At 39.3% G+C, this 12,209-nt stretch overlaps 1 protein-coding gene across 2 annotated transcripts in view; it reads right to left on the bottom strand.

The window, feature by feature from the left end:
- The window catches only part of BABAM2 (BRISC and BRCA1 A complex member 2), a 682,281-nt gene that overhangs the window by 197,404 nt on the left and 472,668 nt on the right, over positions 1–12,209 (bottom strand). The gene's annotated exons all lie outside the window — the stretch shown is intronic.

Here is a 12,209-nt window from a genome sequence, read left to right as displayed (position 1 = left end):
AATGCCGTAAGTCCATGTGCCATAAGTCAGTGCCCATTTTCTACAGAGAGTAGAAACACTGCTCAGCACTTGCAAAAAATAAAGTGCTCTGGAGTCCTTGGATGGCACAATGGTTAAGTGCTCACTTTAAGCTGAAAGGTTGGTGGTTCAAACCCAACCAGAGGCACCTTGGAAGATAGGCCTGGTGATCTCCTTCTGAAAGGTCACGGCCTTAAAAATCCTATACAGAAGTTTTATTTTGCACACATGGGATTGTCATGAGTCAGAACTGAATTGACAGCAACTCACAACAATAACATCACCCTGGTAAGTCAAATAATATTACCTGCATTTTTACACGTAAAAGAATAGGTTCAGATAGGTTCAATAAATTGGTCAAGGCCATACATCAGCAAGTCCACACCCTTTGCCCTTAGGAATTCTCATATTCCTAGACAGAAATCTGAATATAAAAACAAACAAAAATCTATCCTGACACCTGGAGGGGGGGATTCAGTAGTCATTTACTGTTATTATTACCTATTAAAAAAAAAAAAAATAGAGGCCAAGAAATCTGAAAGGTAAAGCTATAAAACAGAAAGATAAAAAAATGACCAACACAAGTACAAACAAGCAAAAAATAAGGTAAGTGAGATGCGGGGCTGAGATGGCAGAAGAGCCAGATGCTTCCTGCAATCCCTCTTACAACAAAGACCCCAAAAAACAAGTGAAACAATTATATTTAAAACGAGCTAGGAGCCCTGAACATCACAGGCAAAGTCAGAAAACAGTCTCAGTGACGGGGGAGGGAGAGATGGTTCAGAAGCAGAGAGGAGTTACTGGACCTGAATTGCCGGGATCCCTCAGGCACTACTCCTGGGAGCAGCTGCAATGGGCTGGTGGTAGCATTCATTCGGCTGCAGTTTCCTCAGGGAGAAGCAGCCAGCAGCACAGGCTACTCACACCTCCAGAACCAGGGAAGAACACCACTCTAGGCAAAAGCTAAGTACTTGCGTATATTTTACTGCACCCTCAGCCCCCAAGCCAGCTTCAGTGCCTGTTGATTTCCCTGGGCCTGAGATAGGCCATGCTGAGCACCTGGAGCCATCCTCCCGGCCTCGGAGTAGGAATAAATTCACAATTGGGGGAAAACGTAATTTGCCAGCTACGCTAACCAGGGAAGCTCAAGACAGAAGTGGCTCCCGTCCTGGCAGAAAAGGTCCACGGAGTTTGAATAACTTTCCCTCCTGCATGGACATGTGTGGGCCTATTTCAGGAGAATAGAATCTTGTTGGCAGACTGCGACTGTTTCAGCTGTGCAGTGAAGAGGTGGGTGTTTGATATTTGACACCACTTTGCCTATCAATTGGGTCCTCACCTACCCACGTCAGGGTCATAAGGGCTGGTGGCTCCACTCAGGTCACCGAACCAACTGCGATAGAGGTCCAAGGATAACTGGTACCTCGCAGTCCTTACAAACAAAAGTATTGGGTGCCCGAGGTCTGTCTGTAGAACCCAGCTACCTGTACACTCTAGGGAACAGGGATGCGCTTTCCTCACAGACATTTGAGGGATGGTTCTTAGCACCCTGGCTTGTTCAGTATGACCCCCCTGCTGCAACCAGATACTGGTACCTATATCAATCACCCCTGTGCCTCTAAGACTGTAGGACAGAGCCTGTACTATGTAATTGATGATGTGCTACCTGGACACATAAGCTGAATTCATACAAGAAAAGTGAATGGACTCCTAGACTGATATACCTGATGACAGCTCTAGCCATCTGGTAGCAGGACATCATCAGAGCTTCAAAAGGCGAAAATAATCTAGCTAGCTCACTAAAGTAAGCCATTTAGGCATGTCAAAACAAAACAAAGCAAGAAACTAGGATACAGTAAGAAAACATAAAATAAAGTAATATAACATATAGATGGCCCGGAGACAACAGTCAATATCAAGGAACATAAAGAAACAGACCATGATCACCTCAACAAGCTCTCAAAAGAAAGAATCAATGCATCTTCTGGATGAAGGTGCCTTCCTGGAATTACCAGATGCAGAATTCAAAAGATTAATATACAGAACTCTTCAAGACATCAGGAATGAAATTAGGAAGGAGCTCAGGAAATAGGCAGAACAAGCTAAGGAACACACAGATAAAGGAGTTGAAGAAAAAAAAAGGTTATTCAAGAACATAATGAAAATTTAATAAGCTGCAAGAATCCATACAGAGAAATCAGAAATTCAGAAGATTAACAATAAAATTACAGAATTAGACAACTCAATAGAAAGTCAGAGGAACATAACTGAGCAACTGGAAATCAGAATTGGTGAGCTTGAAGATAAAGCACTTGGCACCAATATATTTGAAGAAAAATCAGATAAAAGACTTTAAGAAAAAGAAGAAAACTTAAGAATCATGTGGGACTCTATCAAGAGAAATAACCTATGAGTGACTGGAGTGCCAGAACAGGGAGGGACAACAGATAATACAGAGAGAATTGTTGAAGATGTGTTGGCAGAAAACTTCCCTGATATTGTGAAAGATGAGACAATATCTATCCAAGACGTTCATCAAATTCCACATAAGATAGATTCTAAAAGAAAGTCACCAAGACACAATCAAACTTGCCAAAACCAAAGATAAAGAGAGAATTTTAACAGCAGCTAGGGATAAACAAAAAGTCACTTACAAAGGAGAGCCAATAAGAATAAGCTTGGACTACTCGGCAGAAACCATGCAGGCAAGAAGGCAATGGGATGACTTATACAAAGCATTGAAGGAAAAAAATTGCCAGCCAGGAATCATATACCCAGCAAAACTGTCTCTAAAATATGAAGGTGAAATTAGGACATTTCCAGGTAAACAGAAGTACAGGGAATTTGTAAAAACCAAACCAAAACTACAAGAAATGCTAAAGGGAGTTCCTTGGTTAGAAGGTCAATAATATCAGGTATCGGCCCAAGGCTAGAACACGCACAGAACAATCAGATGTCAACCCACAAAGGGAAATGACAAAAACAGAGGAACAGCGATGTTATTATGTAAAAGAAGACAACATTAAAACAATAAAGAAGGACTAAAAAATGTAGTCATAGATTTTTCATATGGAGAGGAAGACAAGGCGATACAAAGAAATAAAACTTAGGTTTAAACTTAGAAAAATAGGAGTAAATATTTAGGTAACCACAAAGAAGACTAAGTATCCTACTCATCAAAATAAAATACAAGAAAAAAATACTCAGCAGAAAAAAATCAACAACAATGAATAAGAGGAAAAAATATATAAAGATGAACTGCTCAGCACAAAAGATTAAGTGGGAAAAAGAAACTATCAACAATATACAAAACAAGACATCAAAATGACAGCATTAAACCATACCTATTTATAATTATGCTGAATGTAAATGGACTAAATGCACCAATAAAGAGACAGAGAGTGGCAGAACAGATTAAAAAAAAGATCCGTTTGTATGTTGTCTACAAGAGACATGCCTTAGACTTAGAGACACAAACAAACTAAAACTCAAAGGATGGAAAAAAATATATCAAGTGAATGAAAATCAAGAAAGAGCAAGAGTGGCAGTATTAATCTCAGACAAAATAGACTTTAAAGTTAAATCCACCACAAAGGACAAGCAAGGACACTATACAATGATTAAAGGGACAATATACCAGGGGGGAAAAAAAAACCTTTTTTTTTTTTTTTTATACCAGGGGGATATAACCATATTAAATATTTATGCACCTAATGACAAGGCATCAAGATACATAAAACAAACTCTAACAGCATTGAAAAGTGAGATAGACAGCTCCACAATTACAGTAGGAGACTTCAACACACCACTTTCAGTAAAGGACAGGACATCCAGAAAGAAACCCAATAAAGACATGGAAGATCAAAATGCTACAGTCAACCAATTTGACCTCATATACAGAACACTCCAACCAATAGCAGACAAGTATACTTTCTTTTCTAGTGCATGTGGAATATTCTCTGGAATACACCACATATTAGGTCATAAAGCAAGCCTGGGCAGAATCCAAAACATTGAAATATTACAAAGCATCTTCTCGGACCATAAGGCCATAAAAGTAGAAATCAATACCAGAAAAAGCAGGGAAAAGAAATCAAACACTTGGAAACTGAACAATACCCTGCTCAAAACAACTGGGTTATAGAAGACATTAAGGATGGAATAAAGAAATTCATAGAATCCAATGAGAATGAAAACACTTCCTACCAGAACTTTTGGGACACAGTGAAAGCAGTGCTCACAGGTCAATTTGTATCAACAAATGCACACACACAAAAAGAAGAAAGGGCCAAAATCAAAGGATTATCCCTATAACTTGAACAAATAGAAAAAAAAAAAACCCCTCAGGCACTAGAAGAAAGCAAATAATAAAAATTAGAGCAGAATTTAATGAAACAGAAAACAGAAAAACAATTGAAAGAGTTAACAAGACCAAAAGCTGGTTCTTTGAAAAAATTAACAAAAGTGATAAGCCATTGGCAAAACTGACAAAAGAAGAACAGGTGAGGAAGCAAATAACCTGAATAAGAAATGAGATAGGCGATATAACAACCGATCCAACTGAAATTAAAAGCATCATATGAGATTACTATGAAAAATTGTACTTTAACAAATCTGAAAACCTAGAAGAAATGGATGAATTCCTAGAAACACACTACCTACCTAAACTAACACAAACAGAGGTAGAACAACTAAATAGGCCCATAACAGAAGAAGAGGTTGAAAAGGTAATCAAAAAATGCCCAAAAACAACAACAAAAAAGCCTTGGCCCAGAAGACTTCACTGCAGAATTCTACCAAACTTTCAGAGAAGAGTTAACACCACTACTACTAAAGGTATTTCAGAGCATAGAAAAGGACAGAATACTCCCAAACTCATTCTATGAAGCCAGCATATTCCTGATATCAAAACCAGGTAAAGGTACCACATAAAAAGAAAATTACAGACCTATATCCCTCATGAACTTAGACGTAAAAATCTTCAACAAAATTCTAGCCAATAGAATTCAACAACATATCAAAAAAATAATGACCAAGTGGGATTCACACCAGGTATGCAGGGATGGTTCAACATTAGAAAAACAATTAATGCAATCCATCATATAAACGAAACAAAAGACAAGAATCATATGATTTTATCAATTGATTCAGAAAGGGCATTTGACAAAGTTCAACACCTATTCATGACAAACGGAAGGAAAATTCCTCAACATAATAAAGGGCATTTATACAAAGCCAACAGCCAACAGCATCCTAAATGGAGGCAGTCTGAAAGCATTCTCTTTGAGATTGGGAACCAGACAAGGATGCCCTTTATCACCACTCTTATTCAACATTGTGCTACAGGTCCTAGCCAGAGCAATTAGGCAATTAGGCTAGATAAAGAAATAAAGGGCATCCAGATTGGCAAGGAAGAAGTAAAAGTATCTCTATTTGCAGATGACATGATCTTATACACAGGAAACCCTAAAGAATCCTCAAGAAAACTACTGAAACTAATAGAGGAGTTCAGTAGAGTATCAGGATACAAGATAAACATACAAAAATCAGTTGGATTCCTCTACACCAAAAGAACACTGAAGAGGAAATCACCAAATCAATACCATTTACAGTAGACCCCAAGAAGATTAAATACTTAGGAATAAATCCCACCAGAGATGTAAAAGACCTATACAAAGAAAACTACAAGACACTACTGCAAAAAATCAAAAAAGACCTACATAAGTGGAAAAAACATACCCTGCTCATGGTTAGGAAGACTTAACATGGTAAAAATGTCTATTCTCCCAAAAGCAATCTATAGACACAATGCAATTCCAATTCAAATTCCAATGACACTTTTTAATGAGATGAAGAAAGAAATCACCAACTAAATATGGAAGGGAAAGAGGCCCCAGATAAGTAAAGCATTACTGGAAAAGAAGAACAAAGTGGGAGGCCTCACATTACCTGATTTTAGAACCTGCTGTACCGCCACAGCAGTGAAAACGGCCTGGTACTGGTACAACAACAGATACATAGACCAATGGAACGAATTGAGAATCCAGACATAAATCCATCCACATATGAGCAGTTGATATTTGACGAAGGCCCAGAGTCAGTTAAATGCAGAAACGATAGTCTATTTAACAAATGGTGTTGGCATAGCTAGATACCCACCTGCAAAAAAATGAAACAAGACCCACACCGCACACTCTGCACAAAAACTAACTCCAAATGGATCAAAGACCTTAAAATAAAATCTAAAGTGATAAAGATCATGGAAGAAAAAATACGTACAATGCTAGGAGCCCTAATACATGGCATAAACTTTATAGAAAACATTACGAACAATGCAGAAGAGAAACTAGATAACTGGGAGCTTCTAAAAATCAAACACCTATGTTCATCCAAAGACTTCACCAAGAGAGTAAAAAGATTACCTACAGACTGGGAAAAACTTTTAGCTATGACATTTCCGATCAGTGTCTGATCTCTAAAATCTACATGATACTGTAAAAACTCAACTACAAAAAGACAAATAACCCAATTGAAAAATGGGCAAAAGATATGAACAGGTACTTCACTAAAGAAGACATTCAGGTAGCTAACAGATACATGAGGAAATGCTCACCATGATTAGCCAATAGAGAAATGCAAATCAAAACTACAATGAGATTCCCTCACACTCCAACAAGCCTGGCATTAATCCAAAAAACACAAAATAATAAATGTTGGAGAGGTTGTGGAGAGACTGGAACACTTATACACTGCTGGTGGGAATGTAAAGTGGTACAACCACTTTGGAAATTGATTTGTTGCTTCCTTAAAAAACTAGAAATAGAATTATCATACGTTCCAGCAATCCCATTCCTTGGAATATATCCTACAGAATTAAGAGCTTTTATACGAACAGATATATGCACACCCACGTTTATTGCAGCTCTGTTTATAATATCAAAAAGATGGAAGCAACCAAGGTGCCAACCAATGCATGAATGGATAAATAAATTATGGTATATTCACACAATGGAATACTACGCATCAATAAAGAACAGTGATGAATCTGTGAAACCTTTCATAACGTGGAGGAATGTGGAAGGCATTACGCTGAGTGAAATTAGTCAGTTGCAAAAGGACAAATATTATATAAGACCACTATTATAATAACTGGAGAAATAGTTTAAACAGAGAAGAAAATATTCTTTGATGGTTACGAGAGTGGGGAGGGAGGAAGGAGGGAGAGGGGTTTCCAGTAATTAGATAAATAGTAGATAAGAATTATTTTAGATGAAGGCAAAGACAACAGAATATAGGCAAGGTCAGCACAACTGGACTAAACTAAAAGCAAAGAAGTTTCCTGAATAAAATAAACCCTTCAATGGCCAGGGTAGCAGGGGCGGGGTTTTGGGGACCATGGTTTCAGGGGACATCTAAGTCAATTGGCATAATAAAATCTATTAAGAAAACATTCTGCATCCCACTTTGGAGAGTGGGTTCTGGCGCCTTAAACGCTAGCAAGTGGCCATCTAAGATGCATCAATGCGTCTCAAACCACCTGGGGCAAAGGAGAATGGAGAACACCAAGGACACAAGGTAATTATGAGACCAAGAGACAGAAAGGACCACATAAACTAGACACTACATCAGCCTGAGACCAGAAGAACTCGATGGTTCTGGCTACAACCGATGGCCACCCTGACATGGAGCACAACAGAGAACCCCTGAGGGAGCAGGAGAGCAGTGGGATGTAGACCTCAAATTCTCGTAAAAAAGACCAGACTTAATGGTCTGACTGAAACTAGAAGGACCCCGGAGGTCATGGTCCCCAGACCTTTTGTTAGCCCAAGATAGGAACCATTCCCAAAGCCAACTCTTCAGACATGGATTGGACTGGACTATGGGATAGAAAATGATACTGGTGAGGAGTGAGCTTCTTGGATCAAGTAGACAAATGAGAGTATGTTGGCATCACCTGTCTGGAGGGAAGATGAGAGGACCGAGGGGTCAGAAGCTGGCCGAAAGGCCACGAAAATAGAGATTGGAGGAAAGGAGTGTGCTATCTCATTTGGGGGAGAGCAATTACTAGTATACAGCAAGGTGTATATAAATTTTTAAATGAGAGACTGACTCGATTTGTATACTTTCACTTAAAGCACAATAAATCAAAAAAAATTGAGGTTAAGTGAACTTTGCATAAATTGAAAGCCAAGAGGGAGGGCTGCTTGGCACATAAAGGCTTGGAATTCCATAAAAATATGACTGGAAGCTCTGATGAGAGTCTAGCAGTTCTAAGTGACAAGATAGGTTGTTGGAGGAAGTCTAAATGGGAAGGCAGGAGCCCTGGGATTTATGTCTTGGCTCCAGTACTGGTATTTTTTGCAACCGATGGGAAATAATTTAACCCCTTGTCTCTCTACTTCTTTTATTGGGAAATTGGGGCATACAAGCTTTCTGTTCTGAGGTATTTCTGGGGAAAAAAAGATGAGAAAGAAAGAAGGAAAACCATCACTGCTAGTAATCATTAGCGCTTAATCAAAGGATGACTTTTGAAGAATGCAAAGCACTTCTCACATCTGCCTTTACGGTCTGGTTAGTTTACTTGGTTGGGAGGTTAAGTAGGGTCCATCTCTGTGTGACCCATGAACCGCATCTCATTCAGATGTCTCACGGATGTGCCTCTGGTCCCAGGAGGAACTGGGTAAAGAAGCTCCACGTGACTTAACGTGACAATGCAGTCCATTTGCACTATAGGCAAAACATCTCATGCCTCCTTCTGCTGGTGAGAAAATAGAATTTTCTTTCCATATGTAGGGCAATTCAAGTTCCACATGTTTCTTGCAGAAGCCTTCTTAATGATATTGTTGTGGCCTGCAAATGTTAGCACACTGTCCCCAAGATTTTTTAAAAATGCAAATGTAGCATGTTGGAAAAGGGAGCCTGAGATTAATTATCCTACAGGGTCGCTATGAGTTGGAATCAACTCGATGGCAATGGGTTTATTTTCTGTTGTTTTATTGCTAAAAAGGAGCCCTGGTGGCACGGTGGTTAAGAGCTCGGCTGCTAACCAAAAGGTCAGCAGTTCAAATCCACCAGCCACTCCTTGGAAACCCTTTGGGGCAGTTCTACTCTCTCCTATAGGATAGCTATGAGTCAGAATTGATGTCAATGGGTTTTTTTTTGTGTGTGTGTGTGTGTTGTTTAAAAAGAAATCTCATTGCATTTGACTTCAGGGAACTTTTACTGTATTGAAATCTTTCTCGTCGTCTCTGCTAGAGCACAACTTTTTCTCTAGTACAGCATTCCCATTCTAAATGTCTATGTTATAACCATATAACAAACTGGGAGGGAAACACTGAAGGTCACTGTTTATTTGGAGAGATATCGGTTTTCTGGGCAGAAAAACAACGTAAACAAAGTCAGTTTGGTCACTGTAAGCTAAGTTCTACCCAAGAAAATCTCGCCTACAAAGAGGTCAGCAACCTTCTTAATCTTGAGGACCACCAACAGGACTTCACAAAGAACTCTGGGAAGTGTAAGCAGGAAGCCTATTGCAGAGATGGGGAACTGACAAATCCAATTATGTCACTTCCCCGCTTAAAACTCTCACATGGCTTCCCTGCTTCTTTTACCATGACTTACAGAACCCCAACACTACCTGTCCCCTGAGAACCTCTCCACTCCATCTTTCACCTACTTGCCTTCACACTCTAATCTCCAGCACGTTAAGCTCTCCTCCAGGCCTTAGCACATGCTGTTCTCTTTGACTGGAACACTCCCATTCTTTGCCTGGCTAACCCTTACTTATATCCTCAGGTCTCAATTTAGACGTCTCTTCCCCCAGTAAGCTTTCCTTGACACCCCAAGTCTGGGTTAGGGGTTCTCCCCAGGTGCTCCAGAACACCCTGTTCTTCCTCTCATAACATTTATCAAACTGCACCTAAAGCCCCCACTGGAATGTCAGCTCCTCAAAAGCAGTGACTCATCTGCCTTCTTCCTTGTTTTATTGCTATTGCTTACATGGCCTGGTACCTGGCAGGTGTTTAATATATGATGAATAGATGAATGAAGCAACTGGAAACAAAGGAGAGTAGAAAAAAAGAGGAAAGAGAGAAAACTGCTTTGGCAGGTGCAGAGTAGGGTGCATGTGGCAATAGTGTCTTAAGTTTTAGTGACATCATCTGCTTCTACACAGAAGTTATAACATGACACAGCCCTATTTTCCTTCTTGTAAACTGCAAAGTTTGAAAACCTTTGGTTTTCTTGAGCAATGGATAAGTAAACTCAGATCCTTGGTAGGAGAGCAAGAAATAACAATAGCCCCTTGCATTTTTATGCTTTTAAGGAGCTGTCATGTGATTCTTGTATCAATTCTGGGAGGCAAGCAGGGCAGGTATTATTACTGTCATCTTACACATGAGGAAACTGAGGCCCAATGATGAGTCACTTGCCAAGGCCACATTTATCAAATGGCAGACCAGTGTCACAGACTGTCAGACTCCTAAATGAGGTAGTCCTGGGTACACTTAGCTCAGTACCAGCACCTCACCTAACTCCTGAGGAACAGGGGCTCAAGAGTACACAAGTATTAGCCTCCATCTCAAACAAACTGAGATTTAATCAAAATATAATTTTACAATGTGCCTAATGTATTCTCCATAGGTATCATAATAGAGCTATTGCTGAACAGCAATATTCTTGAAACAAATGCAAATTTAAGCTAAAAACAGGAGCTAGCAACCCCATCAAGTTAACAATGACTCACGGATTATGATTGCTTTAGCATCTCTACCTTGAATAATATGTTATCTTCTGCCAACATCAACAGGACTCTGAGCTCATGTTGGAAATATCTCCTTGATTTATGTCATCATGCAAATGAAAATGACCATACCAGAAAAAAAAGAAAAAAAAAAACAAAAACCCATTGCTGCGGAGTTGATTTAGACTCATAGCCACCCTATGTTTTTCAACTTTGAGCAATAACCGATATGCAATAAAACTGCACATTTTCCAAATGTACAGCTCGATGACTTTTGACATATGTATATACCCGAGAAACCAATACCACAACCAAAATAATGAACATATCCATCATCCCCAAAAGTTTCCTCTTACCCTTTGCAATTCCTTCTTCCCACAACTAACCCACTCCCATTCCCAGGCAAGCACCAATCTACTTTCTGTCCTACAGATCAGTGTGCGTTTTCCAGAATTTCATATAAATAGGATGATACAGTATGTATTCTTCTTTGTCTAGTTGCTTTCATGCAGCATAATTGAGACTCATCCATTTTGTTGTGTGTATCAATAGTACATTCTTTTTTACTACTGAGTATGGATATACCAGAAACCCTGGTGGCACAGTGGTTAAGAGCTATCGCTGCTAACCAAAAGGTCTGCAGTTCGAATCCACGAGGTGCTCCTTGGAAATCTATAGGGCAGTTCTACCCTGTCCTATAGGGTTCGCTCTGAGTCAGAATTGACTCGACAGCAAAGGGTTTTTTTATGAATATACCATAATTTGTTTATCCATTCATCTGTTGATGGATATTTGAGTTGCTACAGAGAAATGGGTGCAGTATTTAACAAAAACAATCCTTTTTCAAAGGAAGGATGTAAACGTCTATTCTTTCTGTGTTCTCCCATCCTCTGATTGCAAATATTTTTTGTGTAACTACCAAGTGCCAGGTTCTGAAGACTCCAGCCCATGATGATCTCGTCCCTTTCACTATTGCTGCTTGTAACACTTAATGGGTACTACTTGTGCGACACAACTTAACACTTTCTTATACATGTTGCTGGATCCTTTAATTATTTCTTATGCATATTGTATCTGCCCAACTAAATTGCAAGTCCCTTGGGAATAAAAACTATAATTTAGACTTATTCGTAAATCTACATGCTTAGAATACTGATGGGCAAAGAGGAGATAAATTATTTTTTAATGAAGGGACTCACAAAGTTAAGCAAACCAAACTTTGCCTGAAACTCCAATGTGTGATCAATACAGCTAGCAGATAAAAAAACAAATATTAAATATGTGTTTACTGTGTTCAAAAATAGCCAAGGCACTAAGGGGTTTCAACAAATTGTGGATTTGTTTCCTTGCCCTTAGGGAGCTCATAAAGAAAGAAAGCACTGAAGAGACCATTCCCTACATATCCAGATGGCAGTACGCAGTGGGCCCCAGCACCTGTTGTTGGAGAATC

This window comes from Loxodonta africana, chromosome 12, assembly GCF_030014295.1.
Source record: "Loxodonta africana isolate mLoxAfr1 chromosome 12, mLoxAfr1.hap2, whole genome shotgun sequence".
Taxonomy (NCBI): Eukaryota; Metazoa; Chordata; class Mammalia; order Proboscidea; family Elephantidae; genus Loxodonta; species Loxodonta africana.
Note: the sequence above shows the minus strand (reverse complement) of the source record. Positions and strands in the feature narration are given on the sequence as shown.